The sequence below is a fragment of the Syngnathus acus genome, chromosome 6 (assembly GCF_901709675.1).
Source record: "Syngnathus acus chromosome 6, fSynAcu1.2, whole genome shotgun sequence".
Lineage (NCBI taxonomy): Eukaryota > Metazoa > Chordata > Actinopteri > Syngnathiformes > Syngnathidae > Syngnathus > Syngnathus acus.
The window spans coordinates 7,585,825-7,607,215 of NC_051092.1; the positions used below are offsets into that span (position 1 = coordinate 7,585,825).

Here is a 21,391-nt window from a genome sequence, read left to right on the forward strand (position 1 = left end):
AATTACAATCAAGATCAATGAATGCAGCTTTACCAACACCCATGGAATTGTGCAGAGATGAGAAGCTACATCTTCAACAAATCTTGGACTCACATATTGATTAAATAATCCTGTTTTATTTCTACCCACATTTTCCCCATTATGCACTTGAATCAAAATAATTAAGATTCGGTCGCACAAGCAGGTCTTTATGAATAACACACATGTATGTTTTGGACTAAAAGTCGTGTGAACAATGCTGTTTACAAGTATGGAGCCTTGAACTCTGAGTCATGATGTAGTCTTTGGGAATCTGGCACTGCTTCCTTTTTCAAAAGGGCGGTCATGCCTCACTCCCCCAGAATCTTCCCAAGTACTTTTTGTGTAGTCTGAAACACCCTTGGTCCAGATCTGTCATGGGCAGTACTAATGTGCTCAAGATGATAAGACTGATTCCAGTTTGGGTCACACATGTCTGTCTGGAAGGTGTTTGATGTGCGCTGCATACTTGCAAACCCACAACAAAATATAAATTGTGAGCGCATAGGGGGTGATGATGACATGGAAGATAGGAAGTACGGAGAAATGTTGCAACGCACACTCACTGGAAAGTGTTCATCCCAATTCCAGTCAAGGGCAGGAATTACCATCATGGATGCTGGGAAAGGCTGGAAAATCAACACAATTGCGGGTTTCATCACCCACTTGAGGATTCGAAACATTCACAATCTTATTCATCATGGGTAAAATGTATCTGAAACTTGAAAAGAAGAGCAACATTGTACACTGGATCACGATGTACAATAATCACTGGAAACTGAATGAGCAAAACATGTATTAAGTGGCTGCTTCAAATATGAGATTGGGACTTTTATTGTTTTAGCTTTGACCGAAACTGCCTGTGTTCACCTAATAGCTGTGGTTGTATTTGCACTGAAGTTTTTATGTGGTTTTGGTTGCTGAATTTGGCTGCATAACAGAGGTACCATTTTAGAGAAGAAAATTGAGGTTTATCTGTGTATATGTGCATTTGATTACACAGCTTTGCTCTGGGGCAACACATTCAAGTGGGCTTCACGGTGTGGCCATTAACTGTCTAGATATAGTGTGTGCTGTACCGTGAAAAGCAGCACGTGTCTACCTGCCAGAAAGATTCCCTCCCTGTCAAATGGTGAACAGCTGCCGTGTCATTTCTCAAGTCTAAAAATCACAGCTTACTGGCAGCTTTTTTCATAATTAAACTCTATGATGATTACATAATAATTCGGAACATACTGCATGCACCTCACAACAGAAGACACACTGCAATCATTGTTTTAATGAAGGCACAATATTAGATGTCTTGTGCTCGAAAGCCTCAAAATATGCCACGTCATGGTTAAAGTACGATAAATAATGCAATCTCCTAGGCCTAAGCATAAAAAATACATATGCATTGTATGGATGGTTTCATCAGATAATGATTGGAATCCACACCCAGCAGCGCCAAATTCTTTCCTGCTTCACTAAGTTGAAAAGAAAATTGACAGCAAAGGAAAGTTGATGTTGAAGTGAATATGCGAGCGTGAAGGAGGAAGGATGGGACGGAAAGAAAGAAAAAAGAGAACGCAAGTCATTCCATCAGTCTAACGTTTGCACCAACACCTGCTCCTACTCTGACTTGCCGCAGGTTCCAAGCATACAAGTTGATGCAGGAAATGACAACACACGATATGTCATAAGAATGTATAGATAGGTGTTATAGACAAGGGCTTTAGTGTAAATTAAACTTGGCTGTCAGAAAGATGAATCATGCTTGTTGCAAAGACAACTAATAAAAAAAACAAAAAAGCAATTTGCAACTTTCAGGATGTATTCCCGCCTACTGCCTGAAGTCAGCTGGGATAGGCTCTCGTGAGGCGAAGCGCTTCAGGAAATGGATGGGTGGATGAACGTTCCAAACATCCACAGCGGTTTAAATGTGAAAAATTGAGACAGATTTAAGCATTTCTCCTCCTTTCCATTCAAAGTTTCAAGCAATTATCCTGCGGTGTACTGTATTTTCTCCTCCTAATCTACTTGGACAACAGTTTAACTTACAATTGAGTGAAATGTTAAAATAGTTCAATATTCCAAAATTTCCCTCGATGTAGTTATAGTCTATGCTCATAGTTTCATAAGTAACTTCATATTTCATTGAACATTATGCGCTCATTTAAAAACAAAACAAAATACACATGGGCCGACTGTGACTTTTTGGATGGTTTATGACCAAAAGCAGAATGCGAGTCGGGAGAGAAACGGCTCAGAACAACTGGGAATTGTCATAGTTGTGTAAAATGGAAGGTCGTGGAATCGAAGCCTGTGGTGGTTTAGCTAAGGAGAGTGGAGGGATATCGATTGTGGCTGGTTATTTTTTGGGACTGGTCTAGCTGAGCCGTGCTGCCCCTGGGCTGGATACCTCGTGGGACAAATACAGATTTCCATGACTATCTAATTCCCTGTACGGTGGTAGCCCAATTTGCTGGAATCTTCCGTGGATCATTTCAAGGCTCTGGACACAAAGGTTACTCTTTCCGAAGAGTTCTGATCCATGTGGCTGAATAGTTGGGCCGAGCTTTCTAATATATCCTTGTTAGGATGCCGCCTGAAAGCCTCCCCCACTGAGTTGTTCTAGTATATCCCACCCAGGAGAGAGAGACACTATGTTTCCCAGCTGGCTTGGGAATGCCTCCAGGAAGAACTGGACGAAGTGGGTAGGGAGAGGGAAATCTGGTCGTGCTCAAGCTGCTGCCCCGCACAGCCCGACCTCGGATAAGCGGAACAAAATGGATGGATGGATGGATATGTGGATGGGTGGATGGATGGATAGAAGGAAGGACGGACGGATCGATAAGAACTACCCTACTTCTCAACCTTTAGTGACAGCATTGTTCAAAATATTGTTCTTTCAAACGCTCATACTATTCAAACGATCAACTGTTTCCATACCGAAAAAACTAAGGAGTCGAGCCTAGTCAAGTGACTCTCTTTATGAGTCTAGGTGTCTCAAAGTTTGGCGTCTTCACGATTGTGAGGGTGTGTTAGACAGCATGAGGATGAGCCAGCTTATGATGAAGAGGACATACAACCTAAATATGGGTTGTTTAGCCAAGGTCACAGGGAGACAGAGAAAGGCACCACAATCCTCAGCAGTATACAATTGTCCAAAACAAGAGAGTCGGCCAAGCTCCTCAGTGAAAGTCACAACAACTAACAACTAAATATGTTCCTATTCTTATTTCCCTCCGTGGTGGATCACAATCAGATATCTGAGAAAATCTTAATATGCGTATTCAGAAGTATCATGGTGCCCCAAGAATCAATGCAAGTGCAAGGCCAGTAAAGTAAAGCATCTTCACCAGAAATATGATGGCAGTGGTTATACTATCTGGGATACAGCACTGAGCACAGCTCTTATCTTGGCAACCAGTTTCTTTTTCTTTTTTCTATTCTTTCTTGTTTTGCAGCAGTTATTTGACATTATAAACAATAAGTAATAAAATTAAAAAAATTAAATAACATTATTGAGGGCTGGCACATGGACCAAAGGAAAACCCACAAAGATTATTTGGATGAAATTGTGATACAAATGACATCATGTCATGATTTTACAGCTGTTCATGTTCAACATGCAACCTCATTTTGAAGGGGAGATATTATGTATATTATGAAAAATGTAATTAGCTATGGTTCCAAAAGATATGATTGTTGCAAAAACAACACTACACCTCACCGCAAGAATGCTTCAAGAATATCTTAATTTTCTTTGGCAGTTGAACATGGGTGTGTAGACTTTTCATATCAACTGTATGTTTATTTCAAGTGGGTTGGAAAAAAGAATACAGGATGAAGGTTCGTCCTGTATAATTTAGTCTGGCAATACAGTGATCCCTCGTTTTCCGCAGGAGATGCGTTCCAGAATCACCTGCGAAAAATAAAAATCCGCGAAGTAGAAACGATGCGTGTATTATTTGGGAATTTAAACACCATTGGATAGAAATTTCCAACACGTGGTGTTTCTTGTTGGCCGCTGGATGTGTTGCAAGTCAATTAGAAGAGTGGTTTTCCTTTGTACGCAAATAAGATCGTATTCAAGTCTGGGATGAAATTGCGTTTGTGCTAATGATATACAAGCAATAATCCATTCCATATGTGAGGCAAGTATATGTTGCACACATTAATCGACAAGAATAAGTGCATTTCACCAATAAACCACAATATCTGCCTACCTTGGTTGAACAGTCAAACTGCTGAAAATCTATAGTGCTAAAACATCTAAATATGGACTCTCCACAGTGTTTCAGACATTGTATGGACAAAAAATCTGTAGTGTGAATTACTAGCAGACAAGGAAGCCCTCAACCTGTGGATTCTTCTTTTTGGAGTGTAGACAGATGGAAAGATTACCTCAATGAGCAGCAAGCTAGGCAATATTTCACCCTTAGGGGAATAATACATTGTATAGTTTGTATATTCACGGAGAATAATTGCTGTTTCATCACGTATCAGAAGTGCAGCCGTTATAGCGAGATTCACTGCTTGAGTTGAATACCTTGTTTTGAGAGGTCTGAAAAAAAAAAGATCAAAGTACAGATTTTGGCACTACGAAGGGGGAGTTTAGGTGGGCGCGTATGTAAGTGTGCTTGTGCACACGTGCTGGCTGGACCAATGAACATGTTAAATATAAACAGAGGTTCCAGAGAACCATCTGGGTTTTAAAAAAAAAAAACATTCAAAAGCTCATGTTCACCTACTAACAAAACGATTTAGCTCACCGGTCAATCACAAACTGATGAACAAACCTATGAAGAATTTTGAGTCTTCAATGAACCTGGAGAGAGCTAACACAACAATGCAAACGACACGAAAAGGATAACACTTGGATTACCAACTCATGGAGATAATCAAACACTACGCAGGTATTGACCTCAATGAACCTGGTGATGACAAGTTTCCTTCTTGTAATCACCATGACACCAAGGATTTGAGTTTGAATGTGTTTAGTAGGAAAAGTCACAGTGGTGCGTGCATTTGATTATTCATTTACTATATTCCTTCTGCGTTTGTCATCTCAGTACTTATGGATACATTGAAAAGAAGGGTTTAGTGAGAGTGAGACAAGTAAAGGCTTTGTTTAATATCCATGTGCTTTTTGCAGATACCTTAACAAGCCCGAGCTTGGTGTCGATGACATTATGTAGTGCCATGGTAACTGACATACTTACAGGCAGTGGAAACAATGTTTATGTAAATATAAAGTCTGCAACACAGCCCACTCTCAAATGTTTCATGACTGAAATACAATTTCAAAAGGGGCCAACGGAAAACCCATGGAATTTTGGTGAGTATCTGGATAAAAGTGGGGATGTCATTCCTACCACACCAAAATGCCATACCGTATATTGCTTTTATATCAGCTATCAAAATATGTTTGGAAAAATATAGTAATGTATAAATGCCTATAGTCTGCCAATATTCACTCCAAGAAGCGGTTAGACAGTTAAAACAATTAAACTAACCTTCAAAATGGGTGAAGGGAAGAACAAAGAAACATTGAATTAGGCTAAAATATAGAACAGTAACATTCAGGTCTTGAGAATCCCTCATTAGCGCATCTCTTGGCTGTTCACGTTGCATAAATCTCATAAAGTCAAGGAACACCAAGCACTTCATGATATTCATATCAATTTTCCAAATAGTACATTATACTGAGTAGATTTCAAGGAGGTACTGGCGATACTGATCTGACACGATATCTTGTGGAAAAACAATGTGTTAGAATAAAGTGACTATTTATAATTACAGCTTCTTTAAGAATACAAGATATCAGCGTGAGCCATCATTTTTTTCAAAATCCAGAAGTTTTATGAGCTATTAAGCAATGTGGGGAAAACCACTTGCTTTAGAAAATCCTTTTTGTCGTCGGGGGAACAAACTTTTATAATTAACGTGACATTGGTGAAGACATGTTTGGTTTTATTTATGTTTTTTTACTTGTTCCACACCCTGACATGTTTCGGGACACATTGACTTGTCACACCATCACGATTCTTGGTGAGCAGCTAAAATTATTATTGTGGTGGTTCTGACATACTAATTATTCCACAACCAATTATTGTGTTCCACGTGTTTTTCTGGGAACTTCCTTGTTGTTCCAGACAGCCTTGTGTAGTTTCACTAAAGCGCTTAGTGATACACTTCCCCTTTTTTGGCACCCAATTTTATACATTAATTAGAGACATTAAAGAATAAATATAATAATGGAATAATTCTTCACAACCCTTAGTACTGGTAAATATTAAGACAATGTGACAATTTCTTGTCTATAATGGTCCAACTCAGATTTGGATTTTTTTGTTCTTGCAAAAATAGGATTATTCCTGAGAAGTAGGGGTGTATAAATGTGGATTTATAATGTAGTTACACTACATACTAGAGTGTTGCATTACTCAATTAAAACCTTTTTTAATTACTTGTGGATTTATAATGTAGTTACACTACATACTGGAGTATTGCATTACTCATCAGTGAAGAGCCTGAGCCCTTTCTCAGTTTTATTGAAGACTATTTTGTGAAAGAGGACTGTCCAGCTCACGCACGCACGCACGCACGCACGCACGCTCGTACGCACACAGGCAGGCAGGCAGGCACGCACACAGCCTCACGTATTTCCAACACACTTGGGTTTTGAGGTTCCCAACGGCACGGAATGAACTAGTTGCATGCATGCTCAGTTGAACGTCTCAATTTACTGTTTTTCATTTGAGTGCTTTCTATTTATGGCTAATAAGTCATTTTTTTCAAAGACATAATGTACCCGTAATTCAGGCTCAACTAGGCTGTTAGCAGAGGCTACTGAGCCTATGGCGCATTTAAATTTACGTCCACATTCAGGCGACCTCACAGGAATGGAACTCAACCGTAAACCGAGGATTCTCAGTCAATGCCTGAATATGCATTTATTGTTAAAAATAAAAATGATGCATCAGTTTAGATCAGTTTTCCCAACCACTGTGTCACAGCACATTAAAGTGCCATGAGAGATTATCAGATACAATTTCACTTAATTGGTCCAAAAAGATGTGATTGCTTTTTGTGAATAAATCAGAGTTCATGTTGACAAATTTGTAACTTCACATCATCCCATCATTAATTTAGTGTTCATATTTATGGTGTGCTGTGGTATTTTTCCAATGTAAAATACATGGTTTGGCTCAATTCACGTGTAAACACTGGTTCAGACGACCACTGACTATCCAGCTGCAAATCAGTACAGGGGACATCAAAGTGGGAGTTTGGAACCTTTTGCCACGTCTAGAATTGGCCTCACTGCATAATAATCTATAATCAGTAGTTTTTCAACTCGTCAACTTTCACTGTATTACTTTCAGGGGTCTTCTTGCAGTTCATAACGTAAAAGCTGCATGAGGAGTGTAATTTTGGCACTACATACTGTAATTTATCCGTGTTTTTAGCTTAAGGCTTACTCTTGTCTCAAAAATTACGTATGACTTAATACATATATAATACATATATATCTATACATACATACATATACATTCCAAAAACATGCATGGTAGGCCGATAAAACACTAAATTGCCCGTCTGTAAGTGCCCTGTGATTGTCTGGCAACCAATTCAGGGTGTCCCCCGCCTACTGTCTGAAGTCAGCTGGGATAGGCTCCAGCACGCACGCGACCCTCGTGAGAAGAAGCAGGTTAGAAAAGGGATGGATGGAATGAAAAAAAAAAGACATAGTATGCAGCAGACTGTCACATCTCCAGGATGAAAGCCAAACGATTCCAGCAAAAGGGACCTGAAGGGTCAAAGTAAAGAAAGATGCATTGTGTCGATAACAGATTCCTGTAGAGGAAAACAACATTTTTGGAAGTGATTCATTATCCCTGACAGGCCCACTTGCTTATAATATAATGTATTGAAGAACAGTGCTGAAGGAAGTCATTTGTTTCCCTTCTTCGTGTTAAGAAAAATCTGCCTGTTTTTCAAGGTCCATGATGTGATCCAGGTTAAAAAAAACACACCCTGCTTACACTATTAAACCACTTGTCTGTCACTAGAAAACCAGAGTCTAGTGTCAGCCTGCATGTTGGGTCATGAAAGAAGGTCCAACCCCTTCGGGTCTGTACGCGTTGTGACCCCCACAATCACTTCTGCCTGTCAATCACCCGCTAAGCTCTCAAGAAAGGGAGGGTTAGCGTAAAGGAAGAACAAACAGCTCCAAACTCAAACTAATCCTTCTTTAAGGTGTTATCATCTATTCCACATGGCATGTTAAACACATGCAACTCCAATGGTTCTCTCCAAACACTCGAACTACAGAACACGCTTGCGCCACATTACGTATGTCAAAAAAGGGCAACATGAGCATATGGGGTTAAATGGCAGTATGCTGTCTTAATTTCACTTCACATAAGCCTATTCTTGCACTGCTCTGCTATGTTGATAAGGAAGACATTTACAATAGCAACTTGCTTTGGTGTATCTCTAATCAGGGTTTCGAATTTTGCATGAAACAATGAGGGGTAGTGTCCACATCACCCAATGGAGCTCCCATAAATACCTATTGTTACATCCATGGTCAAAAATCTTTTAGATACAGTCAGTGAATATCCAAAAGTCAAGACACCTCTGTTCAAATGTCTGTTTTTATGTGATATACTCAAAGGTGTGGGAATCATGGCACTTGGGGGCAAAAATCTTTTGCCTGCGTTTGATGTGCCCCTTCAATTCTTTTATCACATATTTTCCTTATTTCTTGCCCTGGGTGGTGTACATGTTGCTTATCAGTAGCAAAATTGTACAGTAGCAAACTAGCAAAGCCATGTGTACCGTACGTATTTTTGAGCATAGTTTCCCTCTTTGTTGGAAGTGTCCCCAGAGCATTTTGGAACCGCCCCAACCCCACTCCACAAGTTGTTCCACCGCCACTGAAATAAATAAATAAGACGCAACCAAGGTAAATCGTCTACCAGATTTTTTTCTCGTGGAGCGGAAGTAAAAATAAACATCTGAAATATTGTGGTTACACAAGTGTGCACACTAAAACGGGGATGTGGCTGCCAAAGTTATAGCAAATGGGAGTCAGCACACACTCTATAGATCATTCTTTGGGAGAGTTATTTTTCCTGCTTGGAAAATAGATTGCGCCAACACGTATAACTGTTAAACTTCCCGCTTGCGAATTGTGTGGTTACTGGTCAATACAGAGGTCAGCCAAGCCACATCACAATTGTGACATGGAAGCTAATGACGCTCAATTAGGAAGCAACCTGAAGCTCGTGCCTCTACTACACTTCACAAATAGAGGCGCAAATAGTTGCATTATGCAACCAGTTGTGTTGAGTCATCTGTCTCACAAGTCACTCACCACAATAAAAATGACAGGGAGAAGAGCTTTTCACCGCAGTGAAATAACAAATAAGAGAGTTATTAGGTTGATATGATTTATTTGGTTGTTAGTAACTCAAGATCAAATATTCAAAAATAATTCCAGTTTAATACATATTATAGAGCTGGCTGCCTCTCACAGGTCAGTCAAGGTACTATGACAAACATCGGGTTTCAGGGAAACTTGGGTGCAGATATACGAAACACAAATACCAGTGTGGTGTGCTGTGTGAGTCAATTTGAGAATGTCGCACACTATAACAGGAGCAACAACACCCATGGTGATATTTTCTTTTCTCTAGCATTTCAAAAAAATCAGCTATTTTGTCAAATTTACGTACCAGACTTTGTAGTCACGGCGCCGCAAACTAGGGGACGTGATGATGATTCCAAGGGGCTTTGAAAGTCAGGTTCCCTCCAAAATAACATTTTCAATTTACAGTATGGTGATCTTTTATTTATTCTGGCGGCTCTACTCTGAAAGATGTTAAGCTCGCTCTTCCCTTTTTAATATGACACCTTGACACTAAATTGTGGAACTGAACGCTGGCAAAATAAGAAAGAATGCCAAAAGCATTGGAAAACCATGGCCTTACATTCTGTCTACAATATCTATTCTACGCCATCTCCTCAAATCAGACTAGGGAATTCCAACATGATAGACAGTACACACTACAGTTAACGTCTTGGAGACTTGTGTTTGATCTTTGTTGTCTTTGAGGCGACTATTTTTCCAGGTCTGAGGCACGGATGATTTCTTACTAATGTAGACATACAGTATTTGGACAACATATTCTCTAACAGAGCACACTGTTAGAAGATATTTTCCTCATCACTGAGAAGCACTAGATCTTTCATCTTATGGCTGCAAAAGGCCTCCTTCCCAGCATGTACCACACGTGCATGGTCATGTGCATTAATCCCATGTTTAATAGAGGCTGTACTATGAAATATTTTAATACAAGGAAAACACGTAACTTTCATGACCAAACGTGAAATATTTTAGATTTATATAGCAATGCAACCCTGCTGTGTCTCATCTAAAAATGTTTAAGATCATTGTTTGTGTTGCTGTACCCACAGTAGGTATTACATAAATATTTGTCAATACAACACAGTCTTGCACTGGGCTTTCATACTTGTGTTTTATTTTCATAATCACTAGCACATGCGCGCACAAATAGGGCATTTAAGTAGAAAGGAAATGTCCAATAATCCAAATATGGTACTTGGTGTACTAATCACTAACATGACTTTGTGTACTAGTTAAGGCTGCTCGATTATGGATTAAAATCATAATCACGATTATTTTGTTCGATATAGAAATCACGATTATTGACACAATTATGTTTTGGAATTTGGAACAGCATTTATTGAACATGTTTGGAATAGTATTTCTCCTGTTAACAGTGTTGGCAAAGTTCATTTTCTACACAAACTAGTTCAAAACTCAGTTCACAAATTAAGTGAAATTAACTCGTGTAGTTCATAATTAAAAATGTTTGAACAAAGTTTACAGTTCCAAAAATGAAAAGTTTCTAAAAAAGTTGCTTCGAGTTGTTACCCTCGACTGTTACGACTGCTTTTATCTCCAGTACGGACTAAGTGTGCTTGTTGTGCTCTGAATTTAACGGGATTGAGAAGACCAACTTCCATTGGATGCAAAGCAGGTCAGCTGTGTTCACTGCCGCAATGGAACAAACCGCCCATTTCTAACTCCAAGAGTTTACAAAAATGCCAAGAGAAAGGAAACTCCACTCTTGCGTACAGTTCAGACGTGTTTTGCACGAGACTTGCGCTGAGCATGAATACTGTAAGCCCTATGTATGTTTTCAGTTCACACTTTGCACAGTCCCCTGATACCAAAACTGAAATTTACACAGAGTAATGGGGCAAAAAGTATAACTTTTGGGATAGTCCGGCAAGCATTATTTGCACGTTAATTGTCAACCAGTAGTCCGCGGCCCTTTAGTGGTCCATGCTGGTATTCCAGGTAGTGAATTGGAAATAGAAAATAGTTGTATCATTTTTAAAAAATAAAATGGATTTATTATTCAGACTTGATTTATTTTCCAGCTAATTTTGTGAATCATTTACCCATCCAAAATATATGTCAAATGTAGCTGAGATTCCCAAAATAGAGATACAGATGCAAATAGCCTGTGTAGGTCTATCCTCCTTTGGTGCAAAATAAAGTAATATTCCGCCAAAGCAATGATGTTGCTTCTATTTACAAACGTTTCTACATACAAACCCGATCGCAGAACCAATTGAGTTTGTAAGTAGAGGTACCACTGTAAAATTATACCTTAAAATATGAAAGGACTAGGAGCAATTTACAATTGATGGCAATGAGGTAATGGGAAGTATCTGGAATGAACAGAGTATGCAGAAAGGCTGTCAAAGTTTGGCGACCTCAGAGGAAGATTCATGAGCTCCAGCTGAATGAAGTAGGGAAAATTCCCATCTAAAACCTTCACCAACTCATTCAACCTCCTACAGAAATTAGCATGTGAAAAAACCCAACATTGTTTCTTGGCTGCGCTTAAAGCAGTTAAATACCAACACTCACATTTTATTGGGGAGACCAGAAAGCTTTGGTGGCATAGTAAAATTGATGGATTTAGTGATTGAAGAGAAGAATCTTCCATTAGTGGACGAGCTTGGTCAGACATACGACAGAGCAAAGAACTGGGCTCAACTGTCGCCTTATTGCCTGTGACGTTTTTGAACCTCTTTTGTGGTTTCTAAACCTCATATCTTTGGCCTCCAGTCACTCTCTATTTATGCAAGAAAATAAAGAAGAGAACAGTGCCCCTCCTAAATCTGTAAACTGCAATTAAGCTAAATTCCACGTTTATTTCCAAATTCTGTCCTTGCTCCAGACCATGTGAGAGACTTCAGTCTAAAATTATCACACTTTTGGTCAGGAGGCCCAGTTGAAGCCAGCACTTGGACTGTCTTCTCTTAGGCCACAGGATCACAGAGATGCAGTGGCTCAAACTATTGTAATAGTCATTTGTATGGCCAAATGTGACTAACGTATCATTTGACAATTTGAAAATGTGACAGAGCTTACCATGTGATCATAATATTCCCCAGATATTATCCATATATCTTCTGACTGTTGCATTTAAACTGAAAAACAAACTGATCAACTCAGGATAAGAAGTTTAAAGTCCAACTAGCCTCTTGAGGACAAAAGCATGCATCTCATGAGACAGCTCAAACGATGGCATGATGTCATATTTGCCATACTAACCAGCGGCCCTGACGTCTGTTGGCAAACACAAGCCCACACACTCCTGTCTGCACTCCTTCTCCTTGTCCATCTCTCCATCATGTGTTTACATGTCAGTGGAGTTAGTGACAGGGCTGTAATTGGAAGCCTTCAACCATGTTATTTGCGAGACTGTTGTCCTTTCTTGGGAGTGTGGTGGTCAGCAGAGAAAAACAACATTTACATCCCAAGGGGAGGGGCAAAGCATCAACCAGACATTATCCCCCATTGGCTGTGGTCAGGGACGGACGGGCGTTTACATGTGAAAGAGGTAGGCAAAAAAGATGAGGGCACATTTGTATCCATGGGAGAGACCATTTGTGTCAAACATGCAAACATTTCAAGAAGTATTCAAATGTGCACAAGGAAGGATGTCACACAAGTCTTTGTATTCTGAGGCATTAATCGTCATGTGTAGCTATTCTCAAACTATTCATTAAAGTGAATTTTTATTTGATAAGTTTAAAAGGACAGGACAAAGCATCCAAAACTTGTCAAGCTAAGTTGTATTTATTTGTTCTAAATATAAATATTTATATGCTCTAAATGGAAATTGTATAACATCTCAAGGTTATTTATATTAAAAAAACCAAAAAACTGTTTAATGAAGTTTTGTTGATATTTTGCAAGTTTTAACATTTTAACTTGAAACTTGGCTGTGTGACAGTGTGGCAGTGTGAATCAATCATTTGGTTGTTCTAAATATAAATATTTATATGCTCTAAATGGAAATTGTATAACATCTCAAGGTTATTCATATTACAAAAAAACAAACTTTTTTATAAAGTTTTGTTGATATTTTGCAAGTTTTAACATTTTAACTTCAAACGTGGCTGTGTGAAAGTATGGCAGTGTGAATCATTTTGAGCTGAACTGCATTTAGACTGCGATTAAGTGAATTTTGTACTTACCACGTATGTCGTCACATGTAAACTTCTACTCCTAGAAACAAAAAAGAAGACAAATTAAAATCATTACACAGCATCAATTGAAAAATAAGTTTGTAGTCAGAGTGTGCAGATAGTAAATATTACGGAGATCTATCCACTGAAACTCAAATTCAAGCAAAGATACAGTATGGACATACAAGTGATTAGCTCTTGTTCCAGGTTTAAATCAATATACTGCCTGGTTTAAAAAGAATTTCAGTAACGCTTTCCCTCCAATTAGGTTGTTACAGCCAAAGCTCCTTTGACACTACCTGTAAAAGGTGGCTCTTTTTATTATTATTATTATATATATATTTTTTAAAGATGCTCTTGTTGCTGTTCAAAGTTCAGCAAGCAGCCTTCTGTTTATTTAACAAACTACGCTAGATGACATGTTTTGTGGTTATGGGTATAATGTTAGTCTGTATGTTTCAGAAGAGTCAAATTACAATAAAATGGAATGACTGTATTTTAGGATTTATGGGAATTGTGGATAGACTCAGACTGACCATTTCAGAATCCAGAACTTAGCCACATCAAAATACTTTGTCCAAACATCATTGCAAATCCACAAAAATACAAAACAAAATATGCAGTCCTATGTGCGCCATCGTCAGACCAAATACCTTTTCGAATGGATATGCAATGTGTAATTTGACAGTGACTTCACGAATCACTAATGCAACTTGTGGAAGAGAATCTGAAAAACATCACGTCCAGTGTTCTAACCAAGTAAATATTGTACATGAACTCATCTACTGCACTACAAAGTAAAACTAAGAATCAAATTGCATCGCTACAAATCATTCAAATGTAAAATAACAGATTTTGTTTTTAGTTGGATTCAAGCAGGCAGACGTGGTTAATGTAACACAGACTTGAAGCCCCACTAGATCACGAGGGGCTTCAATGTGACCAGAATTAAAGAGAATTAAAAAGTAGTTAGCAGGGGGTGGTTATGATGAGTAATCTAACGATGCGTGTTTAGTCTGCAAACATCCAAGAGTGCTTATTTTTTTATCAGCCAGGTGCCACTCCATGTGTTTGTGATGATAATATGATGCACATTTCAGTGCTGAGCAGATGTACGCGTAATAAGACCTGCTTTACTGAGTCCAGTGACACACATCCCCCAGTGGGAATAGAATGGCTCATCCACAAACAGTTACCTTATTAAATCGTTGAACAAAATCCATCCAGGCTTCAAAGTAAAACAGTAAAACTTCAATTCCAAACATTGACTCATCACGACTCTGCCAAGCCATGTGTGGCTCTATGGCCTTGACTGAAATCAACAAATAAGTGTGCCAAGGGTGTCATAGATAAGATGCCAAGCCAGCAGGAAAGGTCACAGCGGCAGAGCGACCTAGCTCAAGTCACCGATATAAATACTAAGAGGTTTAATCTAATCATCCCCATTTGAGTGTCCTTAAAAGTCACACAGCTAAACGAGAGTTTTTGACTGTAACAGACACACTATATTTTAATTTGTCATTGTGGACCATAAACTAGACTTTCTTGATGGACTGGCACAGACTGCCCATGCATGATAATCAAGGCCCATGCATGATAATCAACAAAAAAAAAGGCTCACACTACTCCTATGGAAAAGATCATTTATGGTAGCAATTAAGGTGACCGTTAATTCTTTCCTATTATCAAGATCAACTAAACCATTCAATGGGTTAAAATAAAAATAATTGAGACTCCCCAAAATCCCAAACAGTGCTGGTTCCACTTAAAATATGAAGCTCTTAAACTAAAGGTAATCTTCTGCTATAGTATCACTAGTTCAGCTACATCTTGTTTAATCTTACCTGTCGTAAGCCTGAGCAAGATGTCAAATGCAGCTGCAGTATGTAACCTTGTTTTTCCCCATGAGCACAATTTACAGGATATGAATGTGATGTCATACTTGTTTTGAGTTTACATGTGAGTGGCCGCGCAGCTGAGCTCTTACATCGTATGTCCATTAACCTCGAGCTCCGAGACCACCCCGGCATGAGTGTGAGGATAAACATTTCTTAATGGATTCAGCAGGGAAAAGCCCTGCTGCATTGTGAAGGCCAAATAATGCTTTGCTCAATCAGTCAACATAAGGGTCAGGTTCAACACACAAGAGAAACAAGGAACAAGAAATGTATGCTTTGCTACACATGCTTGTGTTTTCCACTGTTAGTTGAATGAAAAGATGATTTGGATAATTGGTTTGAAATAAGAAATGTATATTTCATGTTTCACACGTTAATGACTCCAACATGACACTTTCCCACCACAACCAGACAGGACACTTTTTCAAAAAATATGAGCTACCATTCTGTGGAGGACAGACCGGTACGGTACAACCAGCAGCGGAGCTTTACTTGTGGAAACGTGACCCCATCAAACCGGGATGCATATACACAATTATAATTCCTCCAGAATTTACCAGATTTGGGTGTAAATCAGATTGTGTTTTATGTGGAACTACGATGAAATGAGTGTATTTGTCTGCCTTAACTATTAACGCTTAACATTTTAAATGAGCAAAAATGCTTTTAAAAAAGGACTTAGCATTTTGTTGTTGTTGCATAGGAGTCATAAACCCAAGGCGGCATAAAAAATGCCCAATTCAAAAATACAAAACCTTTTGAGTAAAGTAATATACTATGATCGATAAGCAAATCTTTACCTACACAATTTAATTACTTTTAGCGTGTTCATTGAGCTAAGGGTGAAGAATGTAGCGATTGATTATGACTGACTGTTGGATCTTTTTTAATATTTTTGGGTGGACAACTGAAAACAACTATCATGTAGTTAAACTTTCTTGTTGCATGATTTATGAGCATGTCAAAGAATTATGTTTCCTTATCATAACATCTCGTTTTATTCGTTATGAGTCCTAGGGAGTTAAAGTTCCAACAGTTGAAAAGCAATTTTAATCATTTTTCTTCAGATATTATATTCTGCTTCTCTTTGCTACTTTTCTGACTTGCTAAACCCCCTTCTTTTTGTTTATTTGATGTTTTTGTGAACTTATGTATGAACAACCTGCAATGTTTCAACATGTCAAAAGAAAACTTCAAGCCTTAGCAAGGCAGCCTGTTTAAATAGATTGTCGCGTTTACTAAAATTAGACATCCAGGGTCGAGTTCACTAAAGGGTTGCCTCACCTTTGCGTGTCACTAACTGGTATAAATGGAGCAAATGGCATCTAATTCACAAAGCCTGCGCAGATGGTGAAATGCGTCACAAACTACAATGCCGGACAGAATTCGTCTGGTTGGTGCCGGTGGCATTTAAATGAGGTAGTCGGTGGAGAAATTGCCCACCTCCGTGCAAATGAGCCTCATTGATAAACAACATCTAATTCATTCGCCACAAACAGTTTTGGGGGCACACATATTGCCTACAGCAATGTTGCAACATTCCAACATATGCAATGCATCCATCCATCATCTGAACTGCTTATCCTTCCTCACGAGGGCATGTCATCTGATATTGTGTGTGAAGAAGGCATGGATGGATGAATTAAGGAAATTTCTACTTTCAGTAATGATAAACTTGTACATTGATCACATAGTTGCAGTCCAAATAGCGCACTTGAATGAGGGCAGTCTTATCAGATATATGCTACATCATTGCACAAAAATAAAGTTACTGTCCACCCATCATGCACTTTTAACCTTTACCACCATAATTTACTGATCAGCAGGAGATAAAAGTCATTACGTCTTAGTCACATACTGATTAATTGCTTTTGTCATAAGGGCAAAATGAGACAATACTAAAATAACAAAACCAAAAAGAAAATTTGATTGGGAAATTGCCACCATGGCTCGTAATTAAAACAAAATGCACAGAGATTGCCAGTTGTGGGAAAAGTCTAAAGAGAAATAGCTCGAAGGCATGACACAGTGCACACGCCCTTCTCTTTTACAGGCCAGTATAGCATTTGTTTCTACAAATGTGCAAATATGTGTGTAACACGTTTTTCACCCGGGGATCAAAAGAGTACAATAGATAAAACAAAAACAAAAGAGCTCTATCAAAACTATGTTGAGTTTAAATTAACAGTATCAAGGAAGAATGAAATCAATACTTTGGTTACCTTTTCTAAGGTATCAAAAACAACTCTCGTGGAATGTAGCTGTACACCAACACAAACTCCCATTCTAATAACAAAAAGATGGTAAAGTAATATCTCAGAGTCATTCAATGTTGAGAACAGTTTTTTTTTTTGGTATATAGCTGAATTTTTATGTAAAACCTTTTTTTCTGTTGAATCTTACATGTATCACAAGGAATTTGAAATGGTCTGTTTTGGTGGTGTCTCTTTTGATGTGCATCAACAGGAAGTGGTTTTAGGAATTATTTCATGAATATTTTGCAGGTTTCAAGAGAGACAAAGTAGTTCTTGGTCTTGGACTGGTGCATTTGGCGTTGGGTTGTAATTCTGACAATTGGTCCTATTTTTGTAGATAGACACACGTGCGCTTGGCGTAAAACAGTCAGGACAAGTCTCGTCAACTGAGTTTGTGAAATCTGGGAAATCGTGGGTATTTTCTATTACATTTAACCGGTTTTAATGTGAATTAAGTTGTGGAGTAGCTGGTGTATTGACATTTTGGTGGATTTGATACAGGCAAACAGATTGTGAGTTGATGTTATTGTATTGCATCCATAAATATGACATCAGCTTGCATTGAATCCTCGGAATCATTGAAGAATTCAATTCATTGAATGGATGACTTTTAATATATTTTGAAAATGACACAACTGGCCATCATTTCATCATCCGCTATTGTAGAACATGCATTTCCTTGTTGATGTAAAAAGTACTTTGGGTACGGTGGATCCCCTGCATGGAATCTATCGAGTCTATTTTGCTTCTGCCATGTAGACCATGCAGGCCTCTCCTGCGCTGAATTTTAAGGGAACGAAGAGAACCGCTTCAATTAAGTCTTCTGGCCCCACAACAGCATAGATGCCCATTTCTAACTGTGCCCGTCTACAAAAATGCCAAGAAAGAAAACTCCACCCATGACAACACTGTTCTACAGTTGCAATGGGTACAAAATAGGGCTCTGAATCATTTAAATTATAACATTGAGGCTTTACTTCCAAATATATTGCTCCTGATTTGACGCTTTTTTTTTGGGTCCTTCACACTTATTACACTTATTACTTCACACAATATACTTTACAAGCAGGTAATGGGCCAGTCATTATTTCCAAATATATTGCTCCTGAATTGACGCTTTCTTTTTTCTTTTTTGGTCCTTCACACTTATTAGCTTTTGGCTAATAACAATATACTCTACAAGCAGGTGATGGGCCCGATAAAAACTCATTCTTCAACTTCCAGCACAAACATGTGATGAACCATTCAACACAGTCTCACAAACAGAAGAAAAGTGGGTATAATTTAGTAAAGGTTTGGTGCGTGCAAAAACAGGCGCAAACTTGACTACTTAACCAAATAGAATATGTGAGCTGATGTGTGAGCTGTTCTACAAAGTGGCACACCCATATATATATATATGCCAAATGCGCAAAATTGCTGTGCACTTCATTTTACGCATTACGGTAGTAGTATATGCAGATATATCGGTATAGCACACACAATGTGATTTATCAAACCTGAGACAAAGCAGTGGCAGCATAGTACAGACAAAATGAGGGCCGTCCAGGAAAACATTTGCGCTCATTGTGTCAACATTTTTGACTCCGTTCAACTCTGTACTCCTTTCATTTAATTAAACAATAATCCCAAAATAAGGCAGTCTCAGCCACATTTGTAGCTCTTGCCATCATGAACGCAGTTTGTTAGGGTCAGTGAACATGCAATTTAGCCCCCACTATTTGGGATCTTAGTTAAGCAGGTCTTTTGACTTAACCAAAAGAAAAAGAAAAAAGGATCATACTGCTGACTCATCACTTTACTTTACTAAAGTCAGCAGTATGACAAGACAAGCCAGAAGACAAGCTTTTTGTTTCTCTCGCGAGTAAATCATTACCATTTAGATTTTTTCATCTCAGTGTAGCCACATGGGTGACTCATGAGGTATGTTTCTGCTATCCTTCCACTCAACCACCAAATTACTCATCACTGTCTGACCAACAAATGTTGCATTAGCACCCCATGTGGAGTAATAGACTCAAGGTGTTCTCATGATTTATCGTTTGGTCTGACAAGAATGAGTTGGAAAATACGTACAATTTCCCTTTGGTTCGACAATGGCAAAATCAAGACGCTCCCAAATAAACCAATAAACGTCATGCCAAATCATTGTTTTTCACACTTGACATTGGGACAGTACATGAAAAATGTCCAAAAGCTGTCAACATTTCTGGAATCAAAAATGTTTTGCTCGGAGCAACAGTATCTTATGGTAGACAGTGTGTCTCGTGGTTGGGTCAAATGGAGGTCGGATCACGCTCCTGCCACAAACAAACCACTCTCAAATTCATAGTGACCCAGACCAAGACCATTTCCTCCAAACAGTGTTGGTCCACACTAAAGTATGACTGCTGTGATTGAACTTCCCCAAACAAATTGAAGCAAGGCGGAGTTGACACACAGTCCAGTTCTACCGGATTAAACAATGTGGTTTTCAAAGCACCCACTTGTTTGTCTCTATTGGGAACCTTGCAACCACACAAAGTAGTCTGAGCTGTGGATGCATATTCATGTCACGGCGTGGCTGCTTCCGTCCGCTAAGGTTAAGTAGATGCTTTGTATCCAAGTTGATGTAAAACATCATCGGGACATGTTTTTTTAAAAACACGCTTTCAACGTTTTCATGGTTGACCGATATGACTGGATATTGTCACAAACACTTCATAGTTCATGTATATTAGGGCTGCAACTAACGGTTATTTCAATAATCGATAATAAAATAAAAATAATAAAATAATAATTGATCAATGTGATTTTTAGAAACACATACGGACGGACGGACAGACAGACACTCTACAGAGAGAGAGAGAGAGAGAGAGTATACATATATTATATATACACACGCATATATATTATTACATAATTAATTCATATATATGTATATAGTGCTTATTGCACTACTTTAAGTCAGAAGGACATTCGTTCAAGTTTTCTGTTTTTCTCCTCTTTTGCAGCTCCTAAACATCTTTTAACATTCATGACATATTTTGTCATCCCCATGGACAAACAGGTGTTAAAGCATACGTGCATTCAAGCTACCCAATGTTGAATTGCCGTAAATGCTCAGCCTCCAGTCCAGATAACCAAAATTGTGATTTAGAAAAAAGAAAAAAAAAAAAATCCACAAATCAAGAATGGAGCCCACTGGCTTTGTTGGTTAACCTCTCTGACACACGCAGGCCTCAGGCCTCGAGCCTTGCTCTTGTCCAAACACAAACAAGCAAACCACACAACCAAAATCATAAATACAGCAAAACCAGGCTGTGCTACTACTCAAGGGAAGTGCAGACAAGAACAAAAATACAGTTGTTTTCAATTTGTCATAGTTTGGACCTGCAGTTCTTGCAAGCATATATATCAAAATCAGTGTGCCTGGTTTATACTGTTTCAGAAAATTTTAGCACAAGCACTGAACCTGAAAATCCGACAGGGCTCTTGAATCCGTTGAATTGCAGAAGTCACATGAGAATACAGACAAACGCATTATTGGTAGCCCTTGCCAAAGAAAATGTCTGTGTCCATAAATACAGTTAAACATCCAGGTTATGAGTTGAGATGTGTGAAAGAGCAGCAGCTTGGCTGAGCCATTTCATTGCTTAACACACATCT

At 38.6% G+C, this 21,391-nt stretch overlaps 1 protein-coding gene across 2 annotated transcripts in view; it reads right to left on the reverse strand.

Annotated features, from left to right (window-relative positions):
- LOC119124258 (zinc finger protein 469) overlaps positions 1-21,391 on the reverse strand; it is a 167,291-nt gene that overhangs the window by 56,770 nt on the left and 89,130 nt on the right. For both annotated transcript variants that reach the window (XM_037253996.1, XM_037253994.1), the window contains exon 5: positions 13,600-13,630. The gene's annotated coding sequence lies outside the window, so the exon portion shown is untranslated. The remainder of the gene's footprint in view (positions 1-13,599; positions 13,631-21,391) is intronic.